General features: G+C 42.8%; 1 long non-coding RNA gene across 1 annotated transcript; it reads right to left on the bottom strand.

Annotated features, from left to right (window-relative positions):
* Positions 1 to 12,564: 12,564 nt before the first annotated feature.
* Positions 12,565 to 15,117, bottom strand: LOC133368513 (uncharacterized). Its single transcript, XR_009758660.1, has 2 exons — positions 15,005 to 15,117; positions 12,565 to 14,063 (listed from the first exon to the last, which is right to left on the bottom strand). It is a non-coding gene; the product is annotated as an uncharacterized LOC133368513 (long non-coding RNA).
* Positions 15,118 to 15,480: the final 363 nt, after the last annotated feature.

The following is a 15,480-nucleotide window of genomic DNA, read 5'->3' as shown; positions in this document are numbered from 1 at the left end:
GATTACTCTATGTAGAAACTGAAAGGGGTTTTCCAAAGATGGTCAAACACTTCACCAGGTGGGATGGACTAGATTATGAGATGTTACAGCATTGAAATTAAAACTATAATTAAAACTAAAAAGTCAGACAATCAAAATATTTCTCACATCTCAAGATATGTAATTGATAGCTCACCACATTTTCTATGCTTTGTTTTTGTTTTCAGTAATGAAGTATAGGTGCTCCTGATGAAGAATTATCTAGACTCATGGAACTAGATATACAAAGATGCCTAACAGATTTGGAACCTTAAATTTCCTATGCTACAACTGTGCCCTAACCATTAAACAATCCCTTTACTCTCCAGCCACCTTTGTCTTGACACTGCATTCCTTCTGCAATGCATATTGCGCCCAGGAGTATACTGTTCATGCTTAACACATTTAATCATCACTGAAGTCTTGGTTTGTTTTAATGTTTGACTTCCAGGTGGAATCTCTATCCCACTCAAGATATAAAATACCAGAGGGGTACATTTAAGACTTGAAAGTGCATCTCAAATAAAATACAACAAAAACAGCAAAAGCACCTTCAATAGCACAGACAACATGTCTGAGTCACACTATAGGGAAAGTGTGAGAATCAGAACATGCATCTGAAACGTAGTAATAATAATAATAATAAAATTTTATTTGTGAGTCGCCTATCTGGCGGAATTAACGGCCACTCTAGGCGACGTACAACTTCACAGTAAAATACAATAAAAGCCAATGAGGACCACAACAATAATATTACCATATTAAAAACTAACCCACCCCAGAGGTCCCGTAGGCCTGCCTGAACAGCCAGGTCTTTAAGGCCCGGCAGAAACCTATCAAGGAAGGGGCATGGCGGAGGTCAAAAGGAAGGGAGTTCCAGAGGGTGGGGGCCACAATAAAAAATGCCCTCTCTCTGGTCCGCACCAGCCTCGCTATCTTAACTGGTGGGACCGAGAGAAGGTCTTGTGTGGCTGATCTCGTTAGGCGGCATAATTGGTGATGCTGGAGGCGCTCCTTCAGATAAACTGGGCCAAAACCATATAGGGCTTTAAAGGTCAACACCAACACCTTGAATTGGGCCCAGTAAACAACTGGTAGCCAGTGTAGATCTATTAACACCGGAGTGATATGATCACGGCTGCGGCTGTTCTTAATCAAACGTGCCACCGCATTCTGTATCAGTTGTAATTTCCGGACTGTTTTCAAGGGTAACTCCATGTAGAGCGCATTACAGTAGTCTAAGCGGGAGAAGACCAGGGCATGTATCCCCCGTGGGAGCAGATGGGCAGGAAGGTAGGGTTGCAGCCTAATACCATAGATGCTTGCTGAAGGTCCAAAGGGAGGGAATTCCACAAAGTAGGTGCAATAATGCTAAAAAGCCCCAACTCTTGGTGGTCATTGAGAAGATCTTAGGGGCATGTGGCAGTCAAAAGTGCCTCTCTTGAAGACCACAGTGACTGGGCAGGTACATGAAGAATAAGGCGATCCCTGAACTAGAATGGTCCTAAGGTGTTTAGGACTTTATCTGCCACCAGAAAGACCTTAAACCTGGCCCAGTAGTATACTGGCAGCCAGTGAGCTCTTTCAAGCAATGATATATGCTGACAATAGGCTACTCCAATCAAGGAGTCTGGCCACAGCGTTCTGCATTACCTGCAGCTTCCAGACCAACCAGAATACATGCTAATAGGCCCAGTTTAAGGATTTGGCACTAATATATAAAGTAGTAACTGGCTCAGGACCCAAATACTTGAATGAGCTCTTCTCCTAATATGTACCAGCCTGTGCTTTGTGATCAGCAGGGAAGACCCTGTCAGCGGTTCTGGATGTGGGGGAGATACATTTTGCAGTGATTTGGGATCATCATCTTCATTGGCGATCACTCATGGCCGAGTAAGATTGTCTTCCAAGATAAGGTCTTTAATGGTGGGTCCGTAAGTGACTCTGGAGGCCAATTCTGGATCCACACAGCCTCCCACAGTGAGGACATAGGTTTCCAGATGGAAGATGGTCACGATGAGGATTTGCTTGACGTGCCTTCCGCTTAGCTCGTTTGTCCCTTTGGCCCTGTACTCGTGCTTCTTCAAAGTCCATAGCACCTTTGATAATGGCCGACCTCCAATTGGGACGTTCATGGGCCAAGGCTTCCCAGTTCTCAGTGCTTATGTTACATTTTTTTAGATTAGCTTTGAGAACATCTTTAAACCTCTTTTGCTGTCCACCAATATTCTGTTTTCCATCCTTAAGTTGGGAGTAAAGTAGCTGCTTTGGAAGACGGTGATCAGGCGTTCGAACAACATGGCCGGTCCAACGAAGTTGATGTTGGAGGATCATTGTTTCAACACTGGTGGTCTTTGCTTCTTCCAATACGCTAGCATTAGTCTGCCTATCTTCCCAAATAATTTACAGAATTTTCCGGAGGCAGCATTGGTGGAATCTTTCAAGAAGTTGTGAGTGGCGTTTATAGATGGTCCATGTTTCACAGGCGTACAGTAAGGTCGGTAGTACAATGGCTTTGTAAATAAGCATTTTGGTCTCCCTGCAAATATCCCGATCCTCAAACACTCTACGCTTCATTCAGGAGAATGTGGCACTTGCAGAGCTCAGGCGATGCTGAATTTCAGCGTCGGTGTCAGCTTTTACAGAGATGACTGCCAAGATAAGAAAAGTGATCAACATTCTCCAGCGTCGCACCATTAAGCTGGATTGATGGTGCTACAGAGGAATTGGTTCACACTTGCTGATGAAGCACTTTGGTTTTTTTGATGTTAAGCGAGAGGCCAAGCTTTCCATATGCTTCTGCAAAGACATTTAGGATAGTTTGAAGATCTTCCTCTGAATGTGCGGAGACTACATTATCATCGGCATATTGAAGTTCTATGACAGAGGTTGCAATTACCTTACTTTTTGCTTTCAGCCTACTGAGATTAAAAAGCTTTCCATCTATTCGATATGTGATTTCCACGCCAGTGGGAAGTTTCCCCTCAACAAGGTGTAGAATCTTGGTGATAAAAATAGAAAATAAGGTCGGAGCAATGACACATCCCTGTTTGACACCTGATCCCACTTTGAATGGGTCACTTTGAGAGCCACTGTTATCCAAAATTGTTGCCGTCATGTTGTCATGGAGCAGTCGCAAAACATTCACAAATTTATCAGGGCATCAAATTTTCAGAAGGATGGTCCAGAGAGCAGTTCAATTTACAGTACCAAAGGCCTTAGTCAGATCAATAAAAGCCATGTACAGAGGTCGGTTTTGCTTCTTGCATTTTTCTTGAAGCTGTCGTGCAGTGAAGATCATGTCCACTGTCCCCCTGGAAGGGCGGAAACCATTTTGGGATTCAGGGAGGATGTCTTCCAAGATAGGTTGGAGGCGATTTGCAAGGATCCTTGCAAGGATTTTACCTGTGGTAGCAAGAACAGAGATGCCTCGGTAGTTCCCACAATCTGTTCTATCACCCTTCTTGAAAAGAGTGATAATTATGGCATCCCTAAAGTCTTCCGGGATCTCCTCCCTCATCCAGATTTTTTTGATGAGCTTATGAAGTTGTTGTGTAAGTTCAGGACCACCTTCTTTAAAGGCTTTGGCAGGAATCCCATCAGGTCCACTAGCTTTGTTATTCTTCATTTGATTAATGGCTTTACTGACTTCATCCAAATTAGGGGATACTGCAAGCTCATCTCTAATTTGATGTGGGATTTGCAAGAAGACCTCATCAGCCACAATAGAGTTACGATTAAGGAGGTCGTGGTAATGCTCTTTCCAATGCAGTCCAATAGACTCTTTGTCCTTAAGAAGTTTGGTACCATCTATTGAACGTAAGGGGTTTATACCATAATTTCTTGGTCCGTAGATGGCCTTTGTGGCATTAAAAAAGCCCCGTGCATCATGAGCATCTGCAAAATGCTGGATTTCTTGAGCTTTCTTTATCCACCAGGCGTTCTTAAGTTCTCTAGTTCTTCTTTGGACCTCAGCCTTTGCACTGGCATAGATTTTTTTCTTAGCAGCACAGTTAATGTCTTTTTGCCATATCTGGAAGGCTTTCCTTTTCTTGTCAATGATATGTTCAATCTCACTATCATTCTCATCAAACCAGTCCTGATGTTTCTTAGTTTGGTATCCAATAGTTTGTTCACATGCTGCAATAATGGCAGTGGCGTCACTAGGGTTCGTGTCACCCAGTGCGGTAACTCATGGTGTCGCCCCCATGGACCTCCTCCTGTACCAGACCATACAGAATCCTTAGTAATTTTTTTGTACTAATGTTACTCGTAAATCATAATTCCCGTATATCACTGAATGTAATGGCAATAGTAGTGACATAAACAACTAGCAAAATTAAAATTACACCTTTAAATTACAATATCACAGGGTTGTTGGAAAGACTCCACACACACAAACACACACACGTAAAAATACACCCCACATAATAGTTTATTGTCAAACCAGTTGGTCATTGCAGAACTGCCTAATTGTTTTAAAAATAGGATTGGAGAGGGAGGGAAAGATTTACAACACAAACACAATTCTTTGTTATGTTTACTCAGAAGTCCCATTAATTTACAGCGCAATCCTAACCATGTCTACTCAAAAGTAAGTCCTAATGAATTCAATGAGGTTTACTCCAGGTACATGGGATCAGCATTCCTTTACTCCCAGAAAAGCAAGTATTGGATTAAAGCTTTCATATTGGAAAGGTTTTCAGAGCACTGCCCTCTCCAACAGCCCAGGGTCTGACTGCGTGCTACACACAAGAGAAAAAAAACTTTAACCCATATTCTTACTTACTCAAACTGAAGACCTCAAAACCACCATTTTGACGTTGTAATGAAGCCTAAGCACTGCCTGTGTCAACAAATCACAAGCCTGGCTCCCCTTATTGGCTACAATCCTGAAAGGGCGGGATTAGAAGCCAGAGCTTGGAAAAGTTACTTTTTTGAACTATAACTCCCATCAGCCCAATCCAGTGGCCATGCTGGCTGGGGCTGATGGGAGCTGTAGTTAAAAAAAGTAACTTTTCCAAGCTCTGGCCCTAAAAACTGCTATACAGATCAGTTAAAAAACAGATTAAACAGTCGAGGGGGGGCTGACATTTTGGTGTATATCTCGGGAACCAGATGACCTAGAAACTTAGTTTTTTAAAAAAATTGAAGCTGAGAGTCTGGAGATTAAGGTAAGTTAGTTGGAGACCTGGAGGGGACCCCCCAAAACCGGAAACTCCAGCTGAAAATCTGATACCTGGTAACCCTACTCTATTTTGCACCCCCTGATTGACTGCACCCTGACCCCTCCTTGGTACGCCACTGGCGCTGCCTCTGTAAACCTGCTGCATGCAGCGGGTTTACAGAGGCAGCACTTGCGTGGGCTGGAGGTGTGAATCTCCCGCAGCCGCTCTTTGGCTGCAGAGCGGTTTTTTCCCCATCCTGCCTGGGAAGCCACTCAGGCACGCAGCCCAAGAGCAGGCAGGGGATTCAAACCTCCTGCCTAAAATTCACAGCTGATGAGCGGGCAGGCCAGGCAGGATGGGGGGGAAAACTGCTCTGCAGCCAAAGAGTGGCTGGGGGACATTCGAACCTCCAACCCAGGCAAGCGCTGCCTCTGTAAAACCCAAAGAGCGGGAGATTCCCCAAGAGGGCAACTGCCCCACTTCCCAGTGCCTTGGGGCGGCTCTGGGTGTCACCCCCTCTGATGGTGTCACCCGGTGCAGTCCGCACCCCCCTAGTGATGCCGCTGAATAATGGAAGTCTTCAGTTTAATCCAGTGTTCCTCAACGTTTTCAGGGAGTTCCATAGGTAGATGTTTCTTGAGAGTTGTTTGAAAGCAAGCTCGCTTAATAGGATCTTGAAGGGCATGGATGTTCATTTTATGCCTTGGTTTTCTTCCTTGGAGCCTACATTGAGGAACAATATTAATGGCCATAGTGGATCGAATTAATCAGTGATCTGTCCAGCAGTCATCGGCACTCGTCATGGCCCTGGTGAGGAGTACATCACGACGATCTCTGGCACGGACAATTACGTAATCCAGGAGATGCCAGTGCTTCAACCGAGGGTGCTTCCATAATGTTTTAAATTTATATTTCTGGCGAAAGAGTGTGTTTGTGATAACAAGATTATGCTCTGCACATTTAGTCAGAAGTAGAATTCCATTCAGGTTGCTATTGCCAACTCCTTTCCCAAGCGTTTCTGGCCATAAATCAAAATCACGCCCAACTCTTGCATTGAAATCACACAGGAGGATAATTTTGTCCTCCTTAGGTATCTCTGATAAGATGGTGTCCAGCTGGGTATAAAAATTTTCCTTGATGTCTTCATCAGCATCTAATGTTGGTGCATAAGCGCTTACAATAGTTGCCTGCTGATTTTTGGCGAGTTTTAATCGGAGAGTTGAGAGTCATTCATTAATGCCAGTGGGAACTCCTGACAAGAGCTTCACAAGATCATTTTTAATAGCAAAGCCTACTCCATGTATTCGTCATTCTTGTTCAGGCAGTCCTTTCCAGAAGAAGGTGTAACCTCCTTTTTCTTCCTTCAATTGTCCCTCTCCTGCTCTTCAAGTTTCTTGGAGTGCTACTATGTCAATATCAAAACGTCTCAACTCCCTCGCAATGATGGCAGTCCTGCGTTCAGGACATTCACTATCTCTATTGTCCAGCAATGTCTGTATATTCCACATTCCAAAGTTCATTTTTCTTTTGCGACCGCTAAGTGGTGACCCCACTGGACGCGGTGATCCAGTCAGGGAGAGAGATGAGACAGACTATGTTTAGGGCACCTTTTGTAGCCCCTTCCCCATACGGGGTGAGCAGAGTGGATCCTGAATACGACTGCTCAGTCGTGGATACAGCTGCCGAACAACTCAACTGCCTCAGTCCTTGAGCCAGGACGACTGAGTCTGTATCCACCGCCCATGTGCCGGTCCATGACTAGCGGCTTCCGGATTTCACAGTCCTGCCCCCGTTGCCATTCGCCAATCGCCATGGGACGTTTGGTTTTGTTTGGTTGGAAGACACCTGTGCGTGAATTTGTTTTATGTGGGGGGATTGGTGCACGACAATCAACACACAATCTTGACAGAAAAAGGCTTTGATCCAGTGGCATGGATACCATGACGACTGGAAGTCTTTTATCTGCTGCAGCCTTCATCCACCTTCACAGTCATTGTAACATACACATTGTTATCCTCCGCCTGTTCTGCCATTGAGGACTTTCTTGGATCGTTCTTTGTCTGGTTCCTCTCCCTTGACCTGACCGCCATGGGTGACTCTGCTGGGAGTACATGACTCCCAACGGCATCGCTCACAGGGTTCATTGGAACATGCAAGCCCACTCACCACTGCAAGGTGACAATCCAGTGAGGGGAGTGATTTGGGATGGGGCATACTCTGCAGCGGCAGCCAGCGATGGAACCCCTCCCTTTAGCAGTCCCACTCATTGCTGACCTTTCTATGGCAGCTTAAGGCATTTTTATTCAGGCTTTTTGGAAGTCATGTTAGCCTTAGGGATAAAAGAAGGCATTGGTTTCCTTTCCAAGCTATACTTGTCACATGCAGCACAGTTCTGGTTCTGCTCCGCTAGAGTTGAGCTTCTGACAAAACTCTCTTACTCATCTTGCAGTCCGATATGGTGGGAATGATGTTCCACACCATTCATTCCAGTGCAAAAGAAATGCAATGCAAATAGGGGAAAGTCATGAATTACAAATCGTTTGCAGACTGAAAACAAGGCTGAATACCAATTATGTTGGCAGAATTGATTTCTGTTCCAGACATAGGACAAAGAAGGATAACAGCAGCAACTTCTGCTCCCATTTCCTGGGAATTCTCCCAACATCCCTAGTCTGCTGAATATGCTTTAATTCTAGTTTTAGATTATGAGGTGTAGTATTTTGCAGATTGGTTATTTTAAACCACCCACTGGTCTGTTTGGGTGAAAGGCAAAGGAGACATTAAATAAATATTTTGGAATTGCATGCTAAATGAAGTTGTCTCATCTGTCACACCCAGTTCTGTGATTCACCATGATTGAAGTAAACTGGATCAGTGTAAGAAGGGTGCTCATACAACCTTCAGGACAAGGCTAACTAGTGAGTATTCAAAAATTATATCCTTTGAAGAAGTATGGTACCCATTTACAGGCTCAATTTCAATAGACCTACTCTGACTAACCCTGGATATTAAAGCCACCAGCGTCGCATGCAACATGTGGGGAGAAGTGTTACTCAACAGGAGTTAGAATACTTAAGAGAGACAACTTTGGGAAGAAAGGACGGTGCAAGCAAGTGTACTTTTAAAAGGTTTTGTACTAGCAATGCAAATTATTGTACTCTACAAGTTTGGTTCATGTTACAATATGATTCCTGTTAATATAAAAAAGCATGCTGTATTTTAAAAGAAATGGTGTCACATATGGCAGAAAGGAGGTGGTAGCAAAAATGCTACTGCTTCTATAGTAGAGGTAAATGTGCAGGCACAACAATATGTTTGCATAGTCACTCTATAAACATCATTAACAACCAACTTTGGATTTTTTTATGATTGAATTACTGGTTTTTATTTACTGTCATAGACCAAACTGGCTGTATTGATTGATTTTCAATAATAAATATGCACACGCATAACAGAAATTAAACTGGTTCACCCTTCCCAATCTGGTATATTTCTTGACTGCTTTCCCTTGAGTCACTCTTTTTATTTTATTTCAGAGTTTATATTTCAGCTCTGCATAGTTGGTTTAGAAAAAAATATCAAAGTATAACAATAACTAATAATATAGAATAATACAAATATTAAGGCGCAATTCTCAATGTATTTATCTTGAAGTATCCCAATGAATTCAGTGGAATTTACTTCCAAGTAGGCTAGCACAGAATTGCACTGTAAAGCAACTTAAACATTGTATTGGTTGTGTTTCCTCTCTATGCAAGCTATCCGAGCTCAAACTACAAAAACCTCAGCTTGGCTGTTTCCCCCCCCCCAAGGGTCAAGGTTATACATTTAGTCATACATTTTAAGGGAACTGATAATTTCTTAGGTGGGCTCTGCCCACATACCAAGATTTGTTATTTCAATAACTGCCACCCCTCCAATCTAAATTTGGGGTGATTATAAGATGTATTTATTTTATTTATCATTATATTGACATCACGACCTTTCCTCCAAAGGGAGCCCAGGGTGCCAAACAACAAGTGATAACACATTAAAACACCACTAGAAATAAAAGGGGAAGATGAGTTAAATAGAGGAGGGAAATTGCCAACAAAGGAACATTTCTGAAATGGATACAATTTAGATATTACATACGGTTGATGAGGTTGTATATTTTGAGAGCTGGGGTTATGGGAGAGTGAAGAATTACTGAGCTAACAGCTGTGATGTGCTTTGAGTACTTGAAATATACCTTGGATATTTTACACACTAAGTATAAATTATAGAAGGAAGCTGTTCCTGTGTCTGTCAACCTCTGGACTGCATTAAATACAATACTCTGGTGAGATCTATTATTTTGTATTTCCACTAAGGTTTTTACTTAGGTTTCACAAGAAATTAAAGAATTCTCAGGAGCTAATGGACTCCCAGAGACGCCACCTGGCACTGGCTTCTACAGTATACCAATATCCCTTACGTGCCACAGACCAACACTTTGTAGCTGTTGAAGGTTTCCTACTTCAAAAATGGCACTCATTCTGCAAAATGTGCCCAGCAGAGATCATGCTGGTAAGTGCCTTTCCCCAGCTTATTGTCCATTTCCTGCCGTTAGAGGTGCTCATCCTATATTAACTACAAATGTTTCCCTTCTGTGGCTAATAGCCACTCTGGGGAGTGATCTAGACTAGGAGGCCCCCAGCATGGGGAAAGGGTAAGAAACACACATACACTCCACAACATAGCCTGATCCAAATCAGCACCACCTCCTCCCATGACTGCTTTACAAAGAGAAGTACTTATGAGAGCTCTAAGTACAGAGTTCCAACAGTGCTTAATTTCTGGAAAAAGAGATGCAGGGGTGCCAGACTGTCAGAAATCACTTCCCCCTTGTCTGGAAACTCATAAGTCTGTGCAAGTCTTCCACATTCTTGGGAAGTGTAATGTACCACCTGTTCCTGCTAGAAATGTTCTCCTTCTTCCAGCAGTATTCCAAGAAAGCCGCTGGCAATGTCTCTGCTTAAGCCACTGCCAAGCTCATAGCCAAAGTCACCCACAAGGGGCACTGCCTTGGAAGCAATCAGCGTGATCATCTAAGAATGCCAATGCTGAATCCAGTACCCAATCCATCATGTGCAGATGAACCAAAGCCATCCTGTTCTCAGCTTCCCCAAACCACTGGGTGGAGAGGGCAGGTTAGTGTTGATGGGAAAATACTAAATCCCCCAATCCTGTCAGCTGTTCCTGGCTCTAACACTTGCAGGTAAAGGAGCACCCAAGCATCAGCACTGACAAGAGGGCAGCCTCTGCTTCATCTCCACCATACAAAGGGGCTGCATTTATCCCACGGAGATCATCCCAAGACAGCCTGCAAGTCTCATGCCCCATAACAGAAGGGCAGTGACCCATAAGGGAAAAGGGATCGGGTCAGTTAGAGAAGGGGGGGGTGCAGTACACTGGACTTCTGTGGGGAGAGTGGAGTTTTCTGTGGACTGGGAGAAAGAAAGTCACCAAATAGGGTTTGCCACCCTTGCCACCACTGAGCAGCCAAGTGCCTCACTTCATCAAGTAGGGAGGGTCTGAGACTATTTGAAGAGTTAGGTTTTCATAATGTTATAGGTATGTGATGTTTCTATTTTAGTTATTCATATTACAGTTAATGTAGATTGTTTTTATATGCATTTTGTTTTTTACCTTTGCCTTCTGTATTTTTTTTATCCAATGTCTAGTGTTCATTTGTATTTATTCTTGCTCCTCATTTTTCTTTAATGTTATTTTTCAGATTAAAAGGATGGAGACATGCAGAGTACTCTGTACAATCTATAAAATAATTGATAATTTAGATAAGTAAAAAAATCAGTATCATGTTAAATGGGAAACAGACATGGCTAAAGAAGTACTGCACAATTTATGTAAATACCTGCCCTAAAATCAAAGGGTATTGGAAGTAAAAAATATATATAATTGGCCCCTTAGTTGTCAAAAGGCCCTTTAGTTAATCCTATTTGGATATCTTAAAGGAACAGTACCACAAGACCTTGAAATGACTGCCCACTTACTAATAGCAGTTGATATGGTCATCTAAATTAACTAAATTAACAAACATAAGTCAAAGAAAACAGGTAATGAGATGATAAATTTATTGAAAAGTGGGTTTTATTCATTTTTAATTCAGATAGCAAAGTGAAAGATACCATCAATCCATACACTATGCTAGGTGAAAAATAATGATATGAATGTTATTCTTAAGGCTTATATGATCTGTGTAAAAGTAGAAAAAACTTTAATACATGATGAAAATTCAAGTGGATTAAATTTTTCTAAGCTCTGAATTGATTGATGGGTACTGTATCAGATCTTGTCTAAGGACTAGTATCAGATGACACTGATCATTTAAGACAAGATAAATTAAATATTTTTGTGTTATATTGTACTTATTCTTAAAGTCTATTTCACATGTCTTGTCCTATTGTAGTTATTACGAAGGGGCCAGAAAAGACCTAATAAATCCTATTACGCAGTTTTTCCCAGGCCGTTCCTCTGGGTCCCTTCTGATTGTTTTACTTGAGGGTTCAGATAAGGAAATAACTGAGCAAGTGGCAAAATTCCTGAACTTGGCCATCTTGACCAGACCTCGTATGTTTGTTAATGGCAATTAAACTAATTGAGTTGTTTTTATAATCTAGTATGTTGTAGTTTGTGTTATCATGTAGTCTTTTATTTCATAACATCTAATATGTTTTGTATTTGTGGTCAGTTGCCTGTAAATAAAGATTTGATTTGATTTATTCTTAAAGTATTTGCTCATTCTTAATGTTTTTTTCCCTTTTTCTGTATCCTACTGTTGTACACAGGTCTCTTCTGTTTTGAAAAATAACCTAATCTTTTGACCATAGTTATTAGCTGGATAAAGAGGTCTTAACTGATGGTTGTCAAGAGTCTGGCCACAGCAGGGACTTGTCAGAAGCTTGACTCAGCTAGATCTTGTCTCTGTTGGTGTCTCACAGCTATGTGGGATGCTCACTTCCTCCTTGGCATACTATAATGAGGAAGAGAAGGCAGGCATGGGAGAATAGCCGCTGTAGTAGCAGAGATTTGGAAGGAAGAGCTATTTAGAAAGAAGCATCGCCTCAGTGTGGGAAATGCAGTAAGAACTGGCAGGGAATACTTTCTGGGTTACAGTGCAGTAGTAAGCCAGCAAAGTAAACTTCACAGAAACAGGTATGGAGGGAGGGAGGAAGGAAGGAAAAAAGAAATGTGCACACTGCCCCAGTTGAGAGCTCCAATACTAGGAGCCAGGGGCTCGCCCAAACTACTCTGAATTAAAGATGACGTTTTGGGGCACTGAGCACGCTCATAAACTGGCTGCTCTTATCTTGGAAGGGAATCCAAAACAAGGAGGATGCTACAATGACATGAAGAGATGGTAATAATTGCTTGGCCATACTGATGCGGGTCTTGGCGACCTCTAGACTGTGATGAATAGGATCCATTTTGTTTGCTTTCAAACATTTTGAAAGGTGGCCTGCGTTAGTAACTTTTGTTTTTGCCTGTCAACATATTGGGAAGTGCTATGGATCTAATTAACCTTAGCAGATATACCGGTGTTTAAGGCCATTTGCTTGCTAATGAAGTCAGCTGTGGCACTAGGGCCTTGAAAGGTTACTTCTTTACTGGCCTGTGATTGACTGGCCCTGTTGCTGGGTGGTTTGGGAAGGGAAAGTGTTTTAAGCCTTTAATTTTCTCTGAGGTTTTAGTCTTCGAGGGGATCCTAAGCTTTAGGTCATTATACGGAGAGCCTAGAGGATTCCATGTTAGACCTGCATCTGGATACTCTTCTTCCACTTTACTCTTACCATCTGGTAAGTGACTATGCTAAGACACTGTTAGTGTTTTGCTGAAGAACTTTAGAGTTTGTTTACTTCCTGACGAGGTTCACCTGGCGCCTACATTACTATCCTTTCGGCGCCAGGTGAAAACCTTCCTCTTTGCCCAGGCATTTTAATGTTTTAATGTTTAATATTTTTAACACACAATATATTAATATTTTAGTATTTGTATTTGATGTTTTAAACAGACAGTGATATGATACATCCTTTTGTAACTTGATGACCAGTTGGTTTTTAAATTATATGTGAAGTGTTTTTATTTGATGTACACCGCCCAGAGAGCTTTGCTATGGGCGGTATAAAAGTCGAATTAAATAAATAAATAAAATTTACTCAGGTTTATCTTAGTGTTGTAATTTGTAGTAGCTATACTCTCTCAAGTAACCTTTCCTGTTATATTATACTACGCCGGGTTTGTAATTTGGAAGCTACTCTGATCATCCATTGTCTTAATAAATATTCTTACTATACCCAGTGGTGTGTTCATTGCAGTGTGCTCTATGTGGGACTATCCTTGAGGCTGGTTTGGAAATTACACCTAGCAATTTGGGCAGAGCAGCACCATATCATCATATTACACTAGTGCTGAAAGCTCTGCATTGGCTGCCACTATGTTACCAAGCGAAGCATCCCTGAGAAGTGGAGGCACAGCATGCTCTATAATGTAAGTTGGGCATAAAGTTGTTCCATGCCTCTGAAGTTTTAAACATTGACAGAGGAACCAGGTTGCTGGACTCATGGCACCTCCAGATCTCCTTTGTATGAGTCACAGTGAGCATACTCCTCGGAAAGGAGATCTTTTGGCAGCTGGAACTGGCTTGATCATTTCCGGAATCAGTTAATGCTGCAGAACATAAACATGAATAAGCAAGGTCCAGAGGCATCTGGAACACTTCCATGAACTGTCAGCTGCTGGTTGGGTTCTCACTTCTGCCCAATTCTAGGCTGTGCAATAGCATCCAGAGGTGGTAAATCCAGGAGACATGGTGCTTCGCAACAGAGCCACCTGCTGCTAAAAAAAGATGGAGATGCATGAAGGACTCACTAGGCCAGAGCCAGCCCTGCCATGTCAGAAGGGACACAAGTCTGTCCCATGTTCCCAAATCCTTTGGGAAGAACTCATGTGCAAGCCCCTTTGCAACAATTTATGAGTGTTATGCAAAAGAATGGCAGCTCTTGTTAATCTCACTGAGGTCAAGGACATGAAGGCAGGGATTTAAAAAAGCAGACCATACAAGTGTCACAGAGGTATGAAAGCAATTAAAGAATGAACTAGCCATCTGAAGTATAGCAAAGGAAGTCGCACCAGGAACTCCGGTCCAACCGGTATGCTAAAACAAGGCTTAGGTCTTTCAAATAGGTTTGCTTTCCAAGGGAGAGCAGAGCTGGGAAGGCATCACTAACTATGGAGTCTTGCGTTGGCGACTCTCATTCCTGGAATCAGCTGATCCTGTAAATGCTTACAGTAAACAAAGCAGGAACCAGAAGCATCTGAAACTTGCCCATCAAGTGACACCTGCTGTTTAGATTGTGCTATATTATGCGCTGTGCAGGAGTCCAGAAGAAGTGGCAAGCCTGGGAGATGTGCTGTTTCCCCATAGTGGTTCTTGCCACTGAAATATAAGGAGAGACAAGGTCTGGGAATTGAGCCTGACCTGTTATGTGGCAAAGGAGATGGATCTAATGCAGGCAATCCATTCCTTTGGGATGTTCTCAGTTGCAAGTCAGGATGGAGAACAAATCCATTTTAAATGACTTTATACATGGAAGATAGTGGTTCTTCTGACCCAATCAAGCTTTGCCTGCATTGGACTATCTCTTGCCTCAAGCACCTGCTTAGGTCTGAGCCACTCATGCATTGTTGGGTTGGAGCATGAGGAATGAGTGGGCAGTGGCCTGGGCAAACTGGAAGGAGTGTGGGAAAGCAGGCAGAGAACTCACCAGAGTACTTACAGCGCAGATGGGGTTTCTGGTACATCAAACAAACCAAAGTCCAAGCAAGGTCAACCTCACAGGGAGGTCAGCCAAGGTACAGCACAGAGGAATAGCTAGCAGCTAGAGACCTGGATTGATTCCAGCAACTGGAAGGTTCAAGAGGGAGACTTAATATGCTCTAGTCTAGCCTAAACCACACCCTAACCACAGCTGCTGGCAGTGAAGCAGTATCAGGCATTGCTTACTCATGAGTAGACAGATGAGACTGGGTCCATAGACACATTCTCTTTGGTTTCAACCCAAAGCTTCTGGTGCCAGTGTTCTTGGACTAGGGAGTGGCCTCCTCCGAGTCATTTCCAGGAGCTTGTCATTAGGTACCAACCAGGAGGGCCCCTCAAGGAGATCCTAAATATTGGATTCAAGGGGCCCTGCCTGGTGCTCAAAGTCCTTTACCTATAGGGTGTTTTGTTTGTCCTCTGAGGACTCTAGTCCTG

This window comes from Rhineura floridana, chromosome 12 (genome assembly GCF_030035675.1).
Source record: "Rhineura floridana isolate rRhiFlo1 chromosome 12, rRhiFlo1.hap2, whole genome shotgun sequence".
Lineage (NCBI taxonomy): Eukaryota > Metazoa > Chordata > Lepidosauria > Squamata > Rhineuridae > Rhineura > Rhineura floridana.
The sequence above is the reverse complement of the archived record's forward strand: the minus strand, read 5'-3'. Positions and strand labels throughout refer to the sequence as shown.